The sequence below is a fragment of the Alexandromys fortis genome, unplaced genomic scaffold (genome assembly GCF_014885135.2).
Source record: "Alexandromys fortis isolate MF-2015 unplaced genomic scaffold, M_Fortis_MF-2015_v1.1 scaffold_45, whole genome shotgun sequence".
NCBI classification, from domain to species: Eukaryota; Metazoa; Chordata; class Mammalia; order Rodentia; family Cricetidae; genus Alexandromys; species Alexandromys fortis.
The window spans coordinates 3,242,059-3,256,125 of record NW_026067926.1 but is presented as its reverse complement, the minus strand read 5'-3'; the positions used below and the strand labels follow the sequence as shown (position 1 = coordinate 3,256,125).

At 41.5% G+C, this 14,067-nt stretch overlaps 1 long non-coding RNA gene across 1 annotated transcript in view; it reads left to right on the top strand.

The window, feature by feature from the left end:
* LOC126502288 (uncharacterized) overlaps nucleotides 1-9,766 on the top strand; it is a 10,281-nt gene extending 515 nt beyond the window's left edge. The window contains exons 2-3 of the long non-coding RNA XR_007591883.1: nucleotides 1,063-1,174; nucleotides 9,633-9,766. This is a non-coding gene — a long non-coding RNA (uncharacterized lncRNA). The remainder of the gene's footprint in view (nucleotides 1-1,062; nucleotides 1,175-9,632) is intronic.
* The last annotated feature ends 4,301 nt before the right edge of the window (nucleotides 9,767-14,067 follow it).

Sequence of the window (14,067 nt, the reverse complement as noted above, 5' to 3'; positions counted from 1 at the left end):
AGTCACAGATAAGCTATGTACCTGCCCAAGAAGCAAGAGATAATAAATTACAAGCTTCATGGTAAAAATACAAACTAATAGAAATGGGTTAATTTAAGATGTAAGAGTTAGTAATAAGAAGCCTGAGCTAATAGGCCAAACAGTGTTGTAATTAATATAGTTTCTGTGTGATTATTCAGGCCGGGGCAGCTGGGAAATGAATGACTATAATAGAAGTCTGCCAAAAAAATACATTTCCTGTTTTCTATTGGAATTTTTGACATAAATTTCATTCTCCATACTTTTTCTATCATCCAGAGAAGTATGTTTTTTTTTTTTTTTTTTACAAAAGGCACTGAATTTTAATTTTCCTGGGGAGACATGGCCTCCACAGTGACTGGGAATGACTGGACCACATTTGACCTGGGGGCCTGTGAGAGGCCCTCCCACGGAGTTTCCCAGTGGTATTGTGTTGCCTTGTTTGTATCTTGTTGATCTACATTCATTGGTCCAATGTTGACCTTTGCCACATCTACATAATCCAGAAGATTGAGACCTTCTACCTTTGTCATTCCCAGAGGAAACATTATTTCTAGAATTGCCTTGTCTACAATCCCTTTTCAGATGTCCTATTCTACCAGAATTAAAATATTTGGTATTTTTAAAAATTGTTTTTAGTTGAGTTTTTAGTTCCCTCCCTCCCTCTCCGCTCCTTTCTACCCTCTCCCATAGTCCCCATGCTCCCAATTTACTCAAGAGATCTTATTTTTTCTATTTCCCATGTAGATTAGATCCATGTATGTCTCTTGTAGGGTCCTCTTGATTTCTAGGTTATCTGGGATTGTGATTTTCAGGCTGTTTTTTTTCTTCTTTGTGTCTAAAAGACACTTATGAGTGAGTACATATGATATTTGTCTTTCTGGGTCTGGGTTACCTCACTCAATATGATGTTTTCTAGATCTATCCATTTGCCCACAAATTTTAAGATGTCATTTTTTTTCTGCTGTGTGGTACTCCATTGTATAAATGTACCACATCTTCCTTATCCATTCTTTGGTCAAAAGGCATTTGGTTTGTTTCCAGGTTCTGGCTATGACCAACAATGCTGCTATGAACATAGTTGAGCACGTGTCCTTGTGGTACGATTGAGCATTCTTTGGGTACATACCCAAAAGTGGTACTGCTGGATCTTGAGGTAGGTAAACATTTGGTATTTTGATGTTTCTTCATAGCTTTGGAAATTGCTTCTCCTACCTGAGCCTCAGTATTATAGTCAAATGACTCAACATTGACTGTGTGTAGGATCCAAACATTTGTTCTGATCTGACTTTTAAGGCCCAAGTTTCTTTTTGCATTCTAAGCTGGTATTTTTTAAAAGCTAGAGATTCAATAAGTACTCATCTAGCTTCTGTATCTGTTACTCCTATTTGTACAGCTTTAGTTAATCTTTTAAAAAGTCACTAAAGGGTTCTCTTGGGCCTTGTCGGACTTTAATATATGATTCAAATTTTCTTCCTAGTTCTTGAATCCTTTCTCAAGCATACAAGGCTGCTGTATGGTGTATTCATTGTAAATAGTTTGACTCTGTGAATCAACAGCTCTTGCCAAAAATTTGATCTTGGGAAGCCTCAAATTCTTTGACTCTACCTTTATGTTCCATGGCTTTAGTCTCCTCTCTCCAATAGCACTTCCTCTGTAACTGTGGTTCATCTTCTAGTGCTGCTGAGACCAATTGAAGCCAATTAGGTGGAGTAACCCTATTGCTTGAAGTCCATGTCTTACCATCTCCCTAACAAATGGTGAATGCATGCCATAAGATATTATTGCTTGCTTAATTTCTTTTAGATTTCATACCTATAGGTTTCCATTTACATTCTTTGTATCAATTTGGGTATTAAGTATTTGCTGGCTTATCAGAGGTAACAGGATAAGTAGCTAAAACTCTTGGTAAATCATCTCTGAATCTGAGAGGTACTGACAATGCTAAGTCCTTTGCTTGTACTTCCTCTCCTTGCTTATCAGTTCTGAGAAGTTCTTCAATAGATTCAAATATTTTTATCACTGTCTTCTGTAAAGCTTGAACATCTTGACCTGTGGATATTTCTAATGATGCTATCAAATCAATTAATTTCTGGTTCTCATTCTGCACAGGTGATTCCAAGGTTTTAAAATTTTCCATTAATAATATCTTCTCATCCTTACATATTATTTGGATGGTGTGAAGACTGCCCTCCTGGAGGGATGTTCTATCTGCTGGTTTGTCATAACCTTTTAACATATTTTGATTGTCAATTTCAACAGTATGAATCCTTTCAGATAATCTCCCAGTACCCTTTTGTTAGGATTCATAACCCATTGACATGGATTGAATTTTGCCTGTCAAGTTAAGGATATAATTTTCAATATTAAGGATATCATTTTCAATAATATGAATCCTTTCAGCTAAAGACCCTATCCTTTCTAAAAGTTTCTCATTCTTGACTCTGTTATCAAACCATTTCTTTAAGAATATATCATGAAGAACAAAGCTAATGGCCTCCATGATCACAAAAATATATTGTAGAATTCCATTCATAGTAGAAGCAAAAAGGTTGTTAAATTCCTGGATGGTGATATTGTCTGCAATAATCTTGGGGTTGGTTTACAACCTTCAAATTTATCTTATTCATTAATCAAATTAACTTAACCTCTGTCATAATTTTCAGAAAGTTGTAGGTGTAATAACCTTAAATTGCCAGCAGGTGTCGCAATAAGGTAGTAAGGCAGGTTCTAGATCAGTACCTGAATTATCGGAGACTTAATTACTAACAAATTTAGTTAATTACTTAAGAGCAGCACATCTGTATATAGAGAAAGTTAGAGTCGGGCAGAATATCAAGGAACCCAGACTTGCAGGCAGTCATGAGACGGGAGGTTACTGGCTGGAGCTTGGGCCAGGCATTCGCAGATCTAAACTGGGAATACAAGCCAGTGCAGCCTCTGCTTCTGGAGTCAGAGCTCGGCCTGATCAGATCAGGCCTGGCAGAAGCCGGACAAGCCGTGGAGTAGTTTCTGCAAAAAGTTGTGGGCGGCAGTAAGTCAGCTGCTTAGTAGGCCCAACCAAGCCAAGCGGGTGCAAGGGCACAGGTGACAGAAAATTGCCAAGTTGCCGTGCGGTGGGCCAGCCAAATGGTGCCTGCCAGAGAGTTTGTTCAGCTGCAGAGGGGTGGGAGAAGGCCGCTGTCAGGGACCTGGGCAGGGTCCAGCAATGGCGTGATCCCTGGCCACGTGGGCGCCAATCTGTTGGTGTACAAAAGAGCTCCACAGTAGCCCAGAATGAAGGATAATACAGTTTTATTTATCTGAGGATAAACTCACAGAAAGAGTAGTGATCCATAGTTCTCTCTGTGTACACTGGGAACTGGAGCGAATCCAGCAGCCAAGAGGCCTGCACATGTTTTTCATCTGTATTTATAGCACATGAGACCATGCCCAAAGTGTCCCGTATCTTAAAGGCTATTAAGGTGTTCCCACAGCAAGTGCTTCTTTTTCTCGGTTCTGGGATTAGAACACAGGACCCTGAGCATTCCAGGTGGCCATTCTGCCATTGGGCATGATACTTTCATAAAGGCAATGGGAGGCTGGAGAAAGTTAAAACGAAAGGTCAGCTATGATATATAAGGCTTTGTTACCATAGCACAGAGATAAAGAAAAAAAATTTGCTTGCAGAATTTCTAGGAGGTAGGAAATAACAGAATGGTTTTGCAGGGAGTAGAGGTTCCTCATGCAGCAGACAGAACAGATTAGTGATGAAGAGAGCTAGAGAAAGTTGGAATTATCTTAAGAAAAGAAGAAGAAGAAGCTGGCTGGTAAGTTCCAGAGGGTGAAGTGTTTGGAGCCATCATTCATGGTACAGCTTCCAAAGAACCAAAGTCAATGGCAGCAACCCTTCTTAACTTTCTCTTTATCCACTCCATCAGGTTGCTAAGCATCCCTAGTCTACAGGAAGGTCTTCCTTACGAAGAACTGAAAAGGCTCTTGATAACAAACCTCTGGTAAAGTCATGCTTTCCTTTGGGAGGAGATGGAGATCTCTAGCCCTGCTTTCCTCGTTAGCATCCTTACTAAAATGTTGTAACATGGAGGCCTGCTTGTTGGGGTTTCTGTCCTGCCCAGTTCCCACAGCTGGTAAGCCCCAAAGAAAACCACACAGAGAGTCTACATGAGTTATAAACTGATTGGCCCATTAGCTCAGGCTTCTTATAACCTCTAAATGGGTCACAGTGTTGGATAAATGTACATAGGCTTGGGAGAGAGAAGAAAAAGAGTATAGAGAGTCCTAAAATAGAGTTAATGCTTTAAAAAAAGGGTAAAGTCTTTAAAGAGACAGAATACAGATAGAGATATAAAAGTAAAGAAAAATAAGCCACATAAAAATGGTAAATCACAGAGAGTCTACATAAATTATAAACTAATTGGCCCATTAGTTTAGGCTTCTTATTAACTCTTATAACTTATATTAGCCCATTATTCTTATCTATGTTAGCCACATGGCTCGGTACTTTTTCCAAGCAGGGCAAGTCACATCTTCCTTCTTCTGTGTCTGGACAGGACTGAGAAGGAAGCTTCCTTCTTCCCAGAGTACTCCTGTTCTCATTGTCCCACCTCTATTTCCTGTCTGGTTGTCTTGCCTATACTTCCTGCCTGGCTACTGGCCAATCAGTTTTTATTTAAAACATAAATGACAGAATACAATTGTCCCACACTAAAATGTGGCTTCTAGAATTGGACATATCCTTAGCAGACAAATCCATCCCATGGCAGCATGTATCCAAGGCACTCGTGAATATATTTGGGATGTTTTGATCAAGAAATAGGTTCTGAGTAATTCTAGAGCAAAAGGATATTTATTTGGTTATAAAATAGGGGCCAGTAACATGGTACAGTGGGTAAAAGCATTTGCCTGATGCCATGAATTGTATCCTGGAACCCAGGGACCAGGGTCTAAGCATCTGGGATGCAGGGACACATATGTTTGGATCACATGCATCTCTCCATGTGTGCATGAAGTGTGGACATGTGGCGTGAGGCTGCAACAGGCAAGTCCAGTTGGTTTCTGAGGTTTGCCTGCAGTTGCAAATGGCTAAGGAGAGCTGTGCATGCAACTCAACACACAAATTGATCAGCACTTAAGCCATGATACGTTTTATTTTTCAATTTCTTTTTGTAATGTGAACTTTGAAGACGACCCCTGCTAGAATCTTTTTTACAGAAATCCAACCCCAGAACCTCACTGCAGTAATTCTGTTTCTATTGTTGTGGCTGTAATACATGACAGAAAGAGTTTATAGGAGGTAATGTGCATTTGATTCATGTTTTCTAGAGATTTCAGTCATATTAGAGCAAGAAAGATTTGGCCAGCTCTGTCTAAGAGATTTGAAGACAAAGGTGGTGGCTATTCCCCACCAGGAGGCTGTGGCTCTTGACCAGGAGGCAGAAAGTGAGCAGATTCAGGGTCAGGTTATAACTCTCAAAGGCCTGATCCTAGTGACCCAGACTCCACCTCCTGAAGAGTCCACAAGACAGCACCACCAGCTGTCTAGACACCACACACATGAGCCTGTGTGGGGCGTTCTAGATTCAAACTATCAAATCACCTTAGTTCAATCCCAGATCTCCAGTGAGGGTATTTCTTCCTGCTGTTACTGTCCTAAAGGATATTGCAATTATTCTATTGGGTGACTTTTCATTGTTCCTGATGACAGCTCAGGCATCTTATTGATTAAAAGACTCTTTTTTCATTCCTGGTCACATCCTGGGCTGGCCACTACCCACAGTGGTTTTATGTGAAAAAATGTGGAAATGGAAGGTTCCAGCTGCAATCACCTTTGTGTCTTTCCACCTCTTTCATGTTGTCATCCATGCTCTTCTGTCATTCCCACCTTCTCAGCAGCCACCTCTGTAGGCAGAGTTTTCATCGGGACCCTGATCAGCTCTGTTCCTCCAGCTGCTTCTCAAATAACCACCCAGAGACTAATTATTAATTATAAGTGCTTGGGTGACAGCTATGGCTTATTACTAACTAGCTCTTACAACTTAAATTAACCCATCTCTATAATCTATGTGCTGCCCCAAGGCTCAGGGCTTTTACCTCTCCTATAGGTCCTGCTTTCTTTCCATCTCTCTGGTGACTCCTCTGATTCCAATAATTTTCTTCCCAGCATTTTCCCTGCCTCGAAAATTCTGCCTAGCTTTTATCCAATCAGTTTTTTAAACAATGAAAGCAATACATATTTATAGTGTACAAAGATTGTTCCATAATATACTCCTCCTTTATCTTATCTTCTCCCCTAAAACCTTGTTCCAGCAGTTGGTTTTCTATGTCTTACACCTTCCTCCTTGTCTTTTATTCATTTATATCTGTGAGGCAGGATCCTGAATAGGAGGCTGAGGCAGGAAGCTATCAGATCTGAAGCCAGACTGGGCTGCCTACTGACTTTATAGCTATTACAAATAAAGCTGCTATGAAGTTTTATGTGTGTGAGCTTGTGTAAACAGAAAATTTCATTTATTGAGTATGTTTTTCCAAGAATACAATTACTGGATTTACAAAGAGAACACCCACTTAGTTTATTTGTATTTTTCTGAGGTCAGTCCTTGTTGTGTAGCCTGGACTGGCCTAAAACTCACTAAGTAGCATATCATAGCCTTGAACTCACTGTCTTCCTACTTTGGATTCCTGAGTGTTGGGATGAGGTGCATGTACCACTATGCCTGGCTCCTAGATTTATTTGTTTATTGATTGATTGATTAGCTTTATTGACTGAGTTGCTTTTTCTCATGGTGATGACCAAACACACGATGAGGCAGCTGAAAGGACGTAGGCTTTGTTTTGGGTCAGGATTTAAGGGGTGCAGTCCACTGTGGCAAGGAAGGCATGGAGGCAGGAGTGGCTGGTGGCTGTGTTGGTGGGGGCTTGTTCATCTGGCAGATCAGGGCTTGGAGATGGACAGGAAGTCTTTCTTGTCCTCTTCATCTTCTTCCCATCTCCTCCTCCTCCTTTCTGCTTTTCAAGCGTCACCGAAACTGCTCTTGCCCAGGTGACCAGTGGTTAAATGTTATGGTCGCCTTTAACCTCTCCTGTCCTCATCCTCTTCATCACCCGACATTCAATAGAGCCCTTTCTTCCTAGTAGTCATGAGCTGTCTGTCTCAGATGTCTTTCAGGATTGTGACCCTGGATAACACCTGCTATACACTAGAGACTCCGATTCTTACCAGCCGATAGCTCATGCCACTACATGGAGCTTAAACCTCTATATTTTTCATGCTCTCTGAATTTTGTACATTGTGTCTAGCTACATAGGTGTATATTTGAGTGTTTAAACTTCAAAACTGAATTTAAAAATTATTTAATTGATTTATTGATGCAAAAATATCCATACATATTTATGGGGTATAGTGTGGTGTTTCAGTACACGTATATGTGGTACAGTGCTAGGATTAGAGTGGGCATATGCAGAGCATATTTACCCTGTTCTTATGTAATACATCATATTTTCCTCATCTGTGATATAAATCTCTTTTCTTGTCCTAACTGTGTGAGAGAACAACTTAGGAGTTAAGACTTATCTTGGCTTCCAGGTCAGGAAGGTCAGTCTACCCTGCTGGGAGACTGTGGCAGAGCAGGAAAGTTCATAACATGGTGGCCAGAAAGCAGAGAAAGGGAACACAGAAAGGAGTCAGGGTAAGACTCACTCATAATTGGTTTCTAGCCATAAATAAAGGACATTGAGTCTATTAAAAAAAAAAGAACCCTGAGAAGAAGCCCCAGCACCAGTGAGCTTCCTGATGGGCCAGCATCTTCTACCTTTCCCACCTCCCAGAAATGTCATTTTATTATGAATCTATTGAGGCTGAGTCCATTTGTTAGGGCAGAGCTTCCATGCTGTGAATTGTCTCTGGAGGCACCATCTAGACTCACCCAGAGGTATGTTCCACTAATCTAGATGCTTCTCAAGCCTATCCTGTTGACAAGATTAACCATTACAGGTCCTCGTCTTATCAACCTGACAGTCAAGCAAATCTTAACCAATGACATTATAGTCATCCTCCTCTCCTATAGAACACCAGAACCAAATTATCACTTATTTATTCTTTCATAGTATACACATACACATACACACAGAGAAACACACATAGATGCACACATGGACACATATATATGCACACACACATGCGTACAAATAGACACACAGGGATACACACACAGATATACAGACACACACAGACGTAGAGACACACACATAGAGATAACACAGAGACACATAGATACACACACACAGACACACAGAAACACACAGACATGTACATGCACGCACACAATGTACTGGGAACACATTCCTCTTCCCATTATTCTTTCTTGTCTCTTTAACCCTTCTAGCTTTTTCTATTTACTTAATTATAACTTGGCAACTATTGACCAACTCCACACCCCATTTCCTTTACTCTTCCAAAACTTTTTTTTCCTCCTCATCTTTTAGACTTCATGAAATATTAAGAATACTTAAGCTTGCATTTAAATTTTGGGTCATTTCCCCTCTTGGTTGGCTCATGTTAGGATAGAATGATCCAAGCCTTCTTTACAGAAAACTTAAAAATATCCAGTCAATTGAGGATATCTGGCAGTAAGTGAGCCCCAGATGCCTGGAAATGACTTCCCCTGCAGACAAGAGCAGGTGAATTCAGGGTTGGATGGCCGTAGACCTGACCCTTCCTGCTATGCCTCTATTAACATCCAGAAAAAATCCAAACAAACCAACCAGCCTACAATGCAATATCTACCCAAGCAACTTAAGTAGAAACGAATTAACTTATCTAATAAGAAATTTTATGATGGCATATCTCAAGAGTTGATTTACTCAGTGTCTCAGTGGTATCATGAAGAGTCTTCCCTATCTTTTCATCCTATCAATATGGCTACACCTCTCATGGTTGAGTTCAAAGCCAGCCTGCTTACAGAGCTGGGTATCATTGTCATAAACTACAAAGATCACTACACTATTTTTAGTAATGTAACCTATTTCCCATGTAAGGCTTAGCCACTGATTTGTTTTGGTCCCTGGGACCAAGTTGCAGTTATCATAAGATAACTAAAGATGCTGGATCAGGAGTAGCATCCCACATGAAATAATAAAAGCTCCTGCATTGTCATGAAATTTGGGGGTGGTTTCTTAGGTTACAAAAGCTAGGGAATTGGACCACAGGCAGGTGTAACAATACAAAGAAACAGGAGAACAGCCACATTGACACTATGTTGGTTTTAGCTGATAGAATGTTTCCCTGTGTATCCTTATATCCTCAGCTAGAAGTGAATTCCAGGTAGGTCTGCTTCTAAACCCTAGCAAAGGGAATAAACGGAATGTGCTTGCTTGGGAAGGCACTGGGACTATGTAGAGAAACAGTTTTCTGCTGACAACAGCAAGTTTTTATCTTTGTGTGTGGGGAGGGGGTGGGGAAGAATTCCACTTGGAGGAAGAACTATCAGGGAAATAGCAATAATTTTATTTATTTATTAATTTATTTATTATTTATTTAACAGGTCTATAATTGACATCTGTTCTAGGTGGCTCCTAGTAGCTGCATTTTCTGATTCTCTTTTTCTCCTCACCTGCAGTTGTGACTAACTGGGCAAAGAATGCTGCACTGTTCAAGAAAAAGGAACCAACCAGAGTTTCTCTCCAGATGTTTGGAATTGTGAGTATGCAGCAGCATGCATGGGATGGGGAGCACATCAGGTAGGTATGCTGTGGGAACGCAGAGAGGCCTCAGCTTCTAGACTTGCTTATTCTCCAAGAAAGGATTTCATGAATGGGGGCTGAGGAAGGGAAATGGCAGAGACACACAAAGATATAGAAGGAGGAGGGAGAAGGGAGGGAAAGAAGAAAGGGGGAAGGGAGAGAGAATCTAATTAACATTTTCTATTTTGTAGATCTCGGGGCAGGCAGCTGGTTGGTTGCTCTTGGCTTCGTGAGACACCTCTGTAATTCTTATAATGATTTCCTCTGTCATTTGCTTGAATTAGCCCTAATGAGCCTCTGTCACTCACACTAAGTATTTTAAACACTATTTTTATGAAAGGATGATCAGCCTCATTCATAATAAGATAAATGAAAATGAAATTACACAGAAATACCATTTATCACTTACCAGGTGGGACAACTTTGTTGTTTGGACTGTGGGGGACACATGATAGGTGAATAGAAAAGGTTGTAGCCCCTGGGGATGGCAAGCTGGCAACACAGATCACCTTTAAACATGTGTTTATTCTCTGACCTAGCATCCTTAGGTCTGGGGATTTATGCCACAGAGGTGCTGAACAGGGAGGAAGTGGTGTATATGCAAGGTCACTGGCTGTAGCATCGTTTGTGGTATCAAGAGTTAGGAAGGAGCTCAAGTATTTACACATCAAGACTGTTTAGGGCTAGGGAAATGACTCAGTTGATTAACTGTTTTGCCATATAAGCACAAGGGCATGTGTTCAAAGGCCAGCATCCATGTAAAAGGACAAGTGTGTTGGTATACATGTGTACTTTCAGTGCAGGAGAGGTGGCCCAAAGCCAAGTGCTGGGCTTGTTGATCAAGCAGTTTAGCTGACCGATGAACTTCAGGTTCAATGAGTGTGACAGTTTGGCTTTAATTGTCAACCTGACACAATCTAGACTCACCTGGGAAGACTCTCAACGAAAGATTGTCTAGAGATGTTTGCCTATGAGATACTTATGAGGTGCTGTGCTGGGTTACATTTATTGGTGTGGAAAGACCTACCCAGCCCACTGTGGTTTGGGTTCTGAACTGTATAAGGCTAGGGAAATAGAGCTGACCAGTAAGCATGCATGCATAGTTCCTGCTGTCTTGACTTCACTGCTGTGGTGGACTGTCACCTGGTATTGTGAGATACATAGACCCTTTCTCCCCTAAGTTGCTTTTTGTCAGATATTTTTATCACAGCAGTGAAAATGAAGCTAGGATAATGCTATGCAAAAATGCTCTTGTACACTGTAAAGATTTGTCACTTCTATTGGTTTAATAAAACACTGATTGGCCAGTAGCCAGGCAGGAAGTACAGCAGGGCAACCAGACTAGGAGAATTCCGGGAAGAGGAAAGGCAGAGAGACACAGTCACCAGCCAGATATGGAGGAATCAAGATGAGAATGCCTTACCCAGAATCGGTGCCAAGTCATGTGGCTAAACAAAGACAAGATTTATGGGCTAATTTAAGTTGTAAGAGCTAGTTAATAATAAGCCTGAGCTAATAGGTCAAACAGTTTATAATTAATATAAGTCTCTGTGTGTTTCTTTGGGACTGAACGGCTGTGGGACAGAAACTTCCATCTACAGGATAGTGAAAAACCCCACCTCAAAAATAAGGTAAAGCACCTTCTTTATACAAGAGTGAAGCAGTTTGCATGAAATCTCCACCATATGGTTGCCTAAATAAAACCTGTCAAGTGACAACACTGCCTGAATCCCAATGTGGATGGGAGGACCTCACAAGGCTCCACCTCTAGATGAATAGCTACAGGCAGTTAATAGCTGCTGAGAGCGTGAGAGAGAGCCAGTCTGCTCATACCAAGCATTACCTTCTATGGAGCATGGCATCGCTGCAGTGCCTGATGGAAACCATGTTCTAACATGTAAGGAACTCCAGAAAACGTAAGTGAGAAAATGAAGTGCGGAATGTTGTTCATGTGTGGGACCTTCTGCATGAGACAGGGAGAGGCAGTGTTTAGTCCTAGTTTTTTACATTCAGACAAGTCAACTTGATCACAGGAATATAGAGAGGTGAACAACAAACCAATAAATGAACAAACATGCTTACTCCCAAGGAGTAGTGAGAAGGGCTTGGATGGAAGGTACACTTCTTAACGATGACCTTCTAATTTTGTTTTGACTTTTGGAAACGTGAATGCATTAACTGTTCTAAAAATGAACTGGAGTGAAAAGCTGTTACTTTAGCAAGAATATACCGTTCTGTTCTACCCATTGTCTGAAGAATTCAGGGCAGTGGGAGGAACACATGCTCTGCTAATATCTTGATACTTTTTTCTTAATTTTTTTTTTTAAAATCCACCTGGACCTGGATTGTCCTGATAAAATCCTGAGGGCACAGAAAGGGTGCCCCCAATATTCCTCTAACTGAGCGGCTTCTTATGTGCCTCTACACTTGCCAACACTGTTGCTTGTTAACAGGCTCTCTCCCTGCCAGCCACACGGCACCTGTAAGAACAGTGTTATGGATGAACATCTCGCTTGGCCAGCTAAAGATTAAACTGACTAGCCAAGAACGTAAAAGAATCCCAGGACAAAAAGAGATGCTGTGTAAAGGTATTTTGTTTTGTTTTGTTTTTTAAACTGGCAGCGATGGGGTAGCCTTTTAGAGGAATGAGCAAATTGATTTTCTGTTAGCCATATGTTCTCACTATTGGTACTCTTTCATTAAAAGCAGGGGTAAGCAAAGATGGGAGAGAGAGGAGGGGCCCTCAGGGGAGGAGTGCTGAGGTGGCATCTCTTGCACATGTGAGTGACAGGGTATTGGTAGCCTGGGAACCCCAGTGTTTCAGTGCTCAGAGGCATACACTTCAGTAGTTGGTGGCTTTGTGAACACAGGTAACTCCTCTGGGCCTCACTTTTCTAATTCGTATAAAGACATAACAGCATTACCCATTATAATTTGAATGTAATAAGAATGCTAAGTGAAGTACTGCATGGAAAAGTTTATAATAATAGTAACTCTTACTTTATTTTTAATTGTATCAATTTATTTTTATGTGTATGGGTGTTTTGCCTGTATGTTTGTCTGTGTACCACATTCATGCTTAGTGTTCATGAAGGACAGATGAAGGTGTTGGATCCCCTAAGACCAGAGTTAAAGACAGTTGTGGGCCACCTTATAGATTCTGGGAATCGAACCTAGGTTCTCTGGAAGAGCAGCTGGTGCTCTTAACCTCCGAACCATTTCCCCAGCTCCATAATAATTATTATATGATTTCAGACTAAATTGAAGAGTAGGTGGGTATATAAAAGGTTGCTTCCTCTCCCTTCCCCCAACTTAGTGCAATCCTGTCAAAGGAGGGAGTGAGTACTGGATTCAGGTTTGCAAGGATCTAAGTGGATACAGTGTTAGGGGTGAGAATGTGTCAAACCAGGCATGGCAGGGGATGAACTAGCAAGCAAGACAGAACCACTTTCAACCTCACAGAGATCGTAGACTGCCTAGAGAGATGGAGGAGGATGTGGGCTGAATGTGTCTCCTCTAAGTTCAGGTGTGCACCCTAACCTCCAATGTTATGATAGTCAGACTTGAAGCACTTGAAAGGTAATCAGGTCGAGAGGAGGTAGACAGCGTGTCTCCTTCTCACCCCTGTGCCATGGATTAGTGCCATCATAAGAGGAGGAGATCAGAGCACTTTCTTTTCACCCAGTGATGAAGGCAGCAACTCGTCAGGGTGGGAGAGGCCCTCCCCAGACAGCGGTCTGTGACACTCTGACCACAGACTCCCCAGCCTCCAGAACTCTGAGAAGGCAGTGCCTGTTATTTTAAGCCAGAAGTTCTACAGTATTTTATTGCAGTAGCCGAGTTAAGACAGTTCATAAGTCCAGAAGCCATGAAGCGGGGTGGGCACATCATGTGAGTTTAGGATGACCGAGAATGACAGGCAAGGGGCTCTGGACTTGTACCCTAGGGGTCAAGTAAGGAGCCAGAGATGGAAGTTTCAGATCCCAAGTCTGCCCAGTGATGAAACAGATCTTTCTCTCTCGGTGTGTCTGTTTCTCTCTCTCTCTCTCTCTCTCTCTCTCTCTCTCTCTCTCTCTCTCTCTCTCTCTCTCCCTGCACGTGTGTGTGTGTGTATTTCTCTCTCTGTGTCTGCCTCTCTCTCTGTCTCTCTCTCTCTGTATATGTGTATTTCTCTCTCTGTCTCTCTCTCTCTGTCTCTCTCTCTGTATGTGTGTATTTCTCTCTGTGTGTCTGTCTCTCTCTCTCTCTCTGTCTCTCTCTCTGTCTCTCTCTCTGTCTCTCTGTCTCTCTCTCTCTCTCTCTCTCTCTCTC